The 7,500-nt window shown below is 49.3% G+C and overlaps 1 long non-coding RNA gene across 2 annotated transcripts; it reads right to left on the bottom strand.

The window, feature by feature from the left end:
- Positions 1–1,706: 1,706 nt before the first annotated feature.
- Positions 1,707–5,369, bottom strand: LOC124381568. 2 transcript variants are annotated; one of them, XR_006924870.1, is made up of 3 exons: positions 5,084–5,369; positions 4,374–4,518; positions 1,707–1,984 (listed from the first exon to the last, which is right to left on the bottom strand). It is a non-coding gene; the product is annotated as an uncharacterized LOC124381568 (long non-coding RNA). The 2 variants fall into 2 exon arrangements; XR_006924871.1 differs by having other exon boundaries at positions 4,374–4,468.
- Positions 5,370–7,500: the final 2,131 nt, after the last annotated feature.

The following is a 7,500-nucleotide window of genomic DNA, read 5'->3' as shown; positions in this document are numbered from 1 at the left end:
AGGTCCACAATCTTCATGAGGTGGGACGTGACTGGAGCTGGAGCAACCTCAGGAAGCCTCGGGATGGGGAGAGAAAGAGAAGCAGTGGAGAGGAATTAGCGTAGCTGCTGTTCATGATATTAACAGCACAAGTTGATAATGTGATGTGATCAGATGTTCTGGAGCACAAGGTTATGATGTGATGTGTGTTATGTGTAGAACTCGCTAAAAACATACGTCTTTAATCTGCACTTAAACTGGGAGAGTGTGTCTGAGCCCCGAACACTGTCAGGAAGACTATTCCAGAGTTTAGGAGCTAAATGTGAGAATGTTCTACCACCTTTAGTGGACTTTGCTATTCTAGGAACTACTAGAAGTCCAGAGTTTTGAGATCTCAGGGAGCGTGACGGATTGTAGCGTGTTAGAAGACTGGAGATACATGGAGATAAACCATTTAGTGCTTTATAAGTAAGTAGCAGTAGTTTGTAGTCTATTCGAAACTTAACAGGAAGCCAGTGTAGGGATAATAAGATTGGGGTTATATGGTGATATTTTCTCGACCTTGTAAGAACTCTGACTGCTGCATTCTGAACTAACTGAAGCTTGTTTATTAATGATGCAGGACATCCACCTAGTAATGCATTACAATAGTCCAGTCTGGAGGTCATAAACGCATGGACGAGCTTCTCTGCATCGGATATAGACAACATGTTTCTTAGCTTAGAAATATTTCTAAGGTGGAAGAAGCTGTTTTTGTAACTTGGTTGATGTGATTTTTAAAAGACAAGTTGCTCTAAAATAACTCCCAGGTCTTTTACCGTTGAACTAGTGGTTACAGAACATCCGTCTAAATGCAGGTTGAGATGCTGGAGCTTCTGTGTACTGGTTTTTGGGCCGATGAGCAAAATCTCCGTCTTATCAGAATTTAAAAGTAGAAAGTTATGGGTCATCCAATCTCTTATTTCTTTAACACACTCAGTTATCCGAGTTAATTGAGCTGTATCGCCTGGTTTAGATGAGATATATAGTTAGGTATCATCAGCATAACAGTGAAAGCTAATTCCATGCCTTCTAATAATATTTCCTAATGGAAGCATGTATATTGTGAAAAGCAGTGGTCCTAGAACTGAACCTTGTGGCACGCCATAATTTACTAGCATTAGCCTGGATAGCTCTCCATTTAAATCTACGAAATGGTAACGATCAGACAGGTAGGATTTAAACCAGCTTAATGCCTGTCCCTGAATGCTGATGTAATTCTGTAAGTGATCCAGGAGGAGATCATGATCTATAGTGTTGAATGCAGCACTAAGATCTAGTAAAACTAACAGCGAGATGAAGCCTTGGTCTGAAGCTAAAAACAGGTCATTAGTTATTTTAACTAGAGCAGTTTCTGTGCTATGATGGGGCCTGAAACCTGACTGAAACTCTTCAAAGATATTGTTCTCTTGTAAGTAGGAACAGAACTGGGCAGCGACAATCTTTTTTAAAATCTTAGACATAAATGGGAGATTTGAAATTGGTCTGTAATTCGATAGTGTGTTTGGATCCAAATTAGTTTTTTTAATGAGGGGCTTAATAACTGCTAACCTGAGGGGTTTAGGGACGTGACCTAAAGGGACATTTAATTCAATTCAATTCAATTCAATTCCTGTTTATTTGTTTTGCACTTTTAATAATGAACATTGTCTCAGAACAGCCTAACACAGATAATGTGGTGATAAAAATGAATATGTTCTTTATAAGTGTAAGTTTGTACCTGATGAACAAGCCGGTGGCTGTTTATATAAATTTAACTCCAAATCCATCTTCATTGTTCTTCAGTTTATCCTCCACAGGAACCTCATGGGTCTTTAGGCTGTTTATGTGGAACCTTCCTCAGCAGCAGCGAGCGGTTTCCAATAGAAAAGAGCTCTGCTCAGAGGTCCAGAAAGAAGTAAGGGACAGGAGCACTGGTACCTCAGGAGCATGTTTAATTCGATGGGGAAGAAGGAAGGAGAGAAACCTGCATTATAAGGTATCCTTATTGTTTTGCATCCAAACATCCCAGTTTACCAAAACACTCTATAACCATGATTCACCGTGATCATAGATCTAAAATTCAACAGCCCAAATCCAGATCAGAGGTTCTGACTGTGACTTCAAAATTATCAAATTTTATGCTAATAAAGAGTAATTGGTAGGCGATCATGCTCTCTCTGGATAAGAACGTCTTCTAACTTATTCCATTTACCGCATTTAGCACAGTACAGTTTATTCAGAACATATACAGACCCTTCACTTGTTTCAATGTTATCTTACAGTCTGATACTACAATCATTGACATTTTCTCATGAATCTACATCTCTGAGCTCTGCAGAAGTTCCTTTGACTTTATGACTTGGTTTTTGCTCTGATCTGCATCATATACAGACACGCCCGCCTGTCTCAAACACAGACACGCCCGCCTGTCTCAAACACAGACACGCCCGCCTGTCTCAAACACAGACACGCCCGCCTGTCTCAAACACAGACACGCCCGCCTGTCTCAAACACAGACACGCCCACCTGTCTCAACTACAGACACGCCCACCTGTCTCAACTACAGACACGCCCGCCTGTATCAAATACAGACACGCCCGCCTGTCTATCTCAACTACACACACGCCTGCCTGTCTCAAACACAGACACGCCCGCCTGTCTCAACTACACACACGCCCGCCTGTCTCAAACACAGACATGCCCGCCTGTCTCAACTACAGACACGCCCGCCTGTCTCAACTACAGACACGCCCGCCTGTCTCAAATACAGACACGCCCGCCTGTCTCAACTACAGACACGCCCGCCTGTCTCAACTACAGACACGCCCGCCTGTATCAACTACAGACACGCCCACCTGTATCAAATACAGACACGCCCGCCTGTCTCAACTACACACACGCCCGCCTGTCTCAAATACAGACACGCCCACCTGTTTCAACTACAGACACGTCGCCTGTCCCAACTACAGACACGCCCGCCTGTCTCAACTACAGACACGCCCGCCTGTCTCAACTACAGACACGCCGCCTGTCCCAACTACAGACACGTCGCCTGTCTCAAATACAGACACGCCCGCCTGTATCAAATACAGACACGCCCGCCTGTCTCAACTACACACACGCCCGCCTGTCTCAAATACAGACACGCCCACCTGTCTCAACTACAGACACGTCGCCTGTCCCAACTACAGACACGTCGCCTGTCTCAAATACAGACACGCCCGCCTGTCTCAAATACAGACACGCCTGCCTATCTCAACTACACACACGCCCGTCTGTCTCAAATACAGACACGCCGCCTGTCTCAACTACACACACGCCTGTCTCAAACACAGACACGCCCGCCTGTCTCAACTACAGACACGCCCGCCTGTCTCAACTACAGACACGCCCGCCTGTATCAAATACAGACACGCCCGCCTGTCTATCTCAACTACACACACGCCGCCTGTCTCAAATACAGACACGCCACCTGTCTCAACTACAGACATGTCGCCTGTCCCAAATACAGACACGCCGCCTGTCTCAAATACAGACACGCCTGTCTCAACACAGACACGCCTGTCTCAACTACAGACACGCCCGCCTGTCTCAACTACACACACGCGCCTGTCTCAAACACAGACATGCCGCCTGTCTCAACTACAGACACGCCGCCTGTCTCAACTACAGACACGCCCGCTGTCTCAACTACAGACACGCCGCCTGTCTCAACTACAGACACGCCCGCCTGTCTCAACTACAGACACGCCCGCCTGTCTCAAATACAGACACGCCTGTCTCAACTACACACGCCTGTCTCAACTACACACGCCTGTCTCAAATACAGACACGCCTGCCTATCTCAACTACACACGCCCGTCTGTCTCAAATACAGAACCGCCCGCCTGTCTCAACTACACACACGCCCGCCTGTCTCAAACACAGACACGCCCGCCTGTCTCAACTACAGACACGCCCGCCTGTCTCAACTACAGACACGCCCGCCTGTATCAAATACAGACACGCCCGCCTGTCTATCTCAACTACACACACGCCCGCCTGTCTCAAATACAGACACGCCCACCTGTCTCAACTACAGACATGTCGCCTGTCCCAAATACAGACACGCCCGCCTGTCTCAAATACAGACACGCCCGCCTGTCTCAACTACAGACACGCCCGCCTGTCTCAACTACACACACGCCCGCCTGTCTCAAATACAGACACGCCCGCCTGTCTCAAATGCAGACATGCCCACCTGTGTCGCTGTGTGTCCTTATTATACGGATGTGCTTTGTATGGTATCCCACTTTACACACACACACACACACACACACACACACACACACACACACACACACACACACACATACAGACATGGTCATACTCACATGGGGAAGCTTCTGGTGTTCAGAGTTGAGTTTTGCAGACCACGCCTGTCGCAAATACAGCCACGCCAAAATGTCTCCAATACAGACACGCCCGTCTGTCTCAAACACAGACACGCCTGTCCGTCTCAAACACAGACACGCCCGTCTGTCGCAAATACAGACACGCCCAAATGTCTCAAATACAGACACGCTCGCAGACATGCCGATAAGTAGTGTGTGTGTGTGTGTGTGTGTGTGTGTGTGTGTGTGTGTGTGTGTGTGTGTGTGTGTATATGTATGTGTGTGTGTGTGTCTCTGTTCTCCATCTCTTCAGCAGCAGATGGAGTGTGTGTGTTAATTGGTGTTGGACCAGTGTGTTCAGTGCTTACGAGATTTGGACCTGATGCTCTTACACACACACACACACACACACACACACACACACACACACACACACACACACACACACACACAAACAGAGATCCTCTCTCTCTCTCTCTCTCTCTCTCTCTCTCTCTCTCTCTCTCTCTCTGTGTTTCTTTTGGGTGAATTGTTCAGCCGTGACATTTCGGAGCTCAGTGAGTTTCTCCTGCCTGGAGTGTGTTGCTGTGTGTCATTATTATACGGATGTGCTTTGTGTGGTATCCGACTTTACACACACACACACACACACACACACACACACACACACACACACACACACACACACTTACAGACATGGTCATACTCACATGGGGAAGCTTCTGGTGTTCAGAGTTGAGTTTTGCAGCTTTTGGTTGTTCAGTGGGTTTGGTTGAGATCATTTGCATGTTCTTCACTACTGAGATTTTGAGAAGACCAGCAACATTCCACACCTACATTAACCTTAAACTACACAACAATCAGGCAGAGGAGAAGTGGGCTGAAGACTCCCTTCCTGTTTCTGTCTCTTTGTTTCTCTCTCTGTGTCTATCTTTGTCTGTCTTTTTGCCCCCGTCTCACTCTATCTGTCCGTCTGGCTTCTTGCAGCAAGAAAATGTTGTCTTTTTTCAATGTGAGTTAATATTAGCATCCGCACACACAGTCACACAAACACACACACACACACACACACACACACACACACACACACACAGTGTTTTGGTGTTTCTGTGCTTATTTTTATCAGATATTTTCAGACATTATTGCTGTTATTTCCACACAGTGTGTCTCTGACTGTCACTGTCTCGCACTGTTTAGCGTCTCTGTCTCTGCACTTGGCTGATTGACAGAAGCAAAGAGAGAGATATATATGAGAGAGAGAGAGAGATTTCTTTGTGAAATGAGGTGACATCCAATGGCAGACAATAATTTCTAACCAAACATAAATAAAAATTAACGAATCTACCTGATTATGTCTTTGTGTGTGTGTGTGTGTGTGTGTGTGTGTGTGTGTGTGAAGTGAAGGTTGAATGAAGTTGGCAGTGGTGCAAGCAGCAGGGGAAATCAGTGTGACTGAATGCATTCACTGCTTACAATAATAGTCACACACACACACACACACACACACACACACACACACACACACACACACACACACACACACACAGTCTACCTACTATATTTAGATATATATATAAATTGTCAATGGAAATATTGAAGGAAATCCTGTTTAAGATGTAAACAGTAATAATAAAAAGTTAATCACCGAAACGATAATAATAATAATAATAAGTGAAGAGGCGCAAGGAGAGAGTGGGGGTGAGGTAAGAGTGAGGGTGAGGTGAGAGCGGGGTGAGGAGAGCGGGGTGAGTTGAGGCGAGGGTGAGAGTGGGGTGAGGAGGCGGGGTGAGGTGAGCGAGGGTGAGGTGACAGCGGGGTGAGGCGAGGTGAGGAGAGAGGCGGGGTGAGAGCGAGTGTGAGGAGGCGAGGTGAGGAGAAAGCGGAGGTGAGGAGAGGCGAGGTGAGGTGAGATCAAGGGTGAGTGGGGGTGAGTGAGGGTGAGGAGAGAGGCGGGGTGAGGAGAGAGTGGGGTGAAGTGGGAGCGGAGGAGGCGGGGTGAGGTGAGGAGGCGGGGTGAGGAGAGAGTGGGGTGAGGAGAGAGCAGGGGTGAGGTGAGCGAGGGTGAGTGGGGGTGAGGAGAGAGGCGGGGTGAGGTGAGCGAGGGTGAGGTGAGGAGAGCGGGGTGAGGTGAGGCGGGGTGAGGAGAGGCGGGGTGAGAGCGAGTGTGAGGAGAGGCGGGGTGAGGAGAGGCGGGGTTAGGAGAGCGAGGGTGAGGTGAGATCAAGGGTGAGTGGGGGTGAGAGTGAGGGTGAGGAGAGGCGAGGTGAGGTGAGGTGAGGCGGGGTGAGGAGAGAGCGGGGTGAGAGCTAAGGTTGGGGAGGCGTGGGTGAGGTGAGAGAGGTGAGGAGAAAGCGGGGTGAGGGGTGAGGAGAGAGCGAGGGTGAGGTGAGAGCGGGGTGAGGAGAGGCGGGGTGAGGTGAGAGCGGGGTGAGGTGAGGAGAGCGAGGTGTGGTGACAGCGGGGTGAGGTGAGGCAGGCGTGGTGAGGCGAGGTGAGGTGAGAGCGGGGTGAGGTGAGAGCGGGGTGAGGTGAGGCGAGGTGAGGTGAGGCGGGGTGAGGTGAGGCGAGGTGTGGTGAGTGCGGACGTGAGGTAACAGCAGGGGTGAGGTGAGGCGAGGTGAGGTGAGAGCGAGGGTGAGGTGAGGCGGGGTGAGGTGAGAGCGAGGTGAGGTGAGAGCGGGGTGAGGTGAGGCGAGGTGAGGAGAGCGGGGTGAGGTGAGAGCGGGGTGAGGTGAGGCGAGGTGAGGTGAGCGGGGGTGAGGTGAGGCGAGGTGTGGTGAGAGCGAGGATGTGGTGACAGCGAGGGTGAGGAGAGAGCGAGGTGTGGTGAGAGCGAGGTGAGGTGACAGCGGGGTGAGGTGAGAGCGAGGTGTGGTGAGAGCGAGGTGTGGTGACAGCGAGGGTGAGGTGAGCGAGGTGAGGTGAGGCGAGGGTGAGAGTGGGGTGAGGAGAGCGGGGTGAGAGTGGGGTGTGTGTCTCTGTAGTGTCAGTAGTGTGTCAGTTTTGTGTGTGTGTCTCAGCAGTGTGTCTCTGTAGTGTGTGTCTGTAGTGTCAGTAGTGTGTGTCTGTAGTGTCAGTAGTGTGTGTCTGTGGTGTCAGTAGAGTGTCTGTGGTGTCTGTAGTGTGT

Source organism: Silurus meridionalis, chromosome 28, assembly GCF_014805685.1.
Source record: "Silurus meridionalis isolate SWU-2019-XX chromosome 28, ASM1480568v1, whole genome shotgun sequence".
NCBI lineage: Eukaryota > Metazoa > Chordata > Actinopteri > Siluriformes > Siluridae > Silurus > Silurus meridionalis.
The sequence above is the reverse complement of the archived record's forward strand: the minus strand, read 5'-3'. Positions and strand labels throughout refer to the sequence as shown.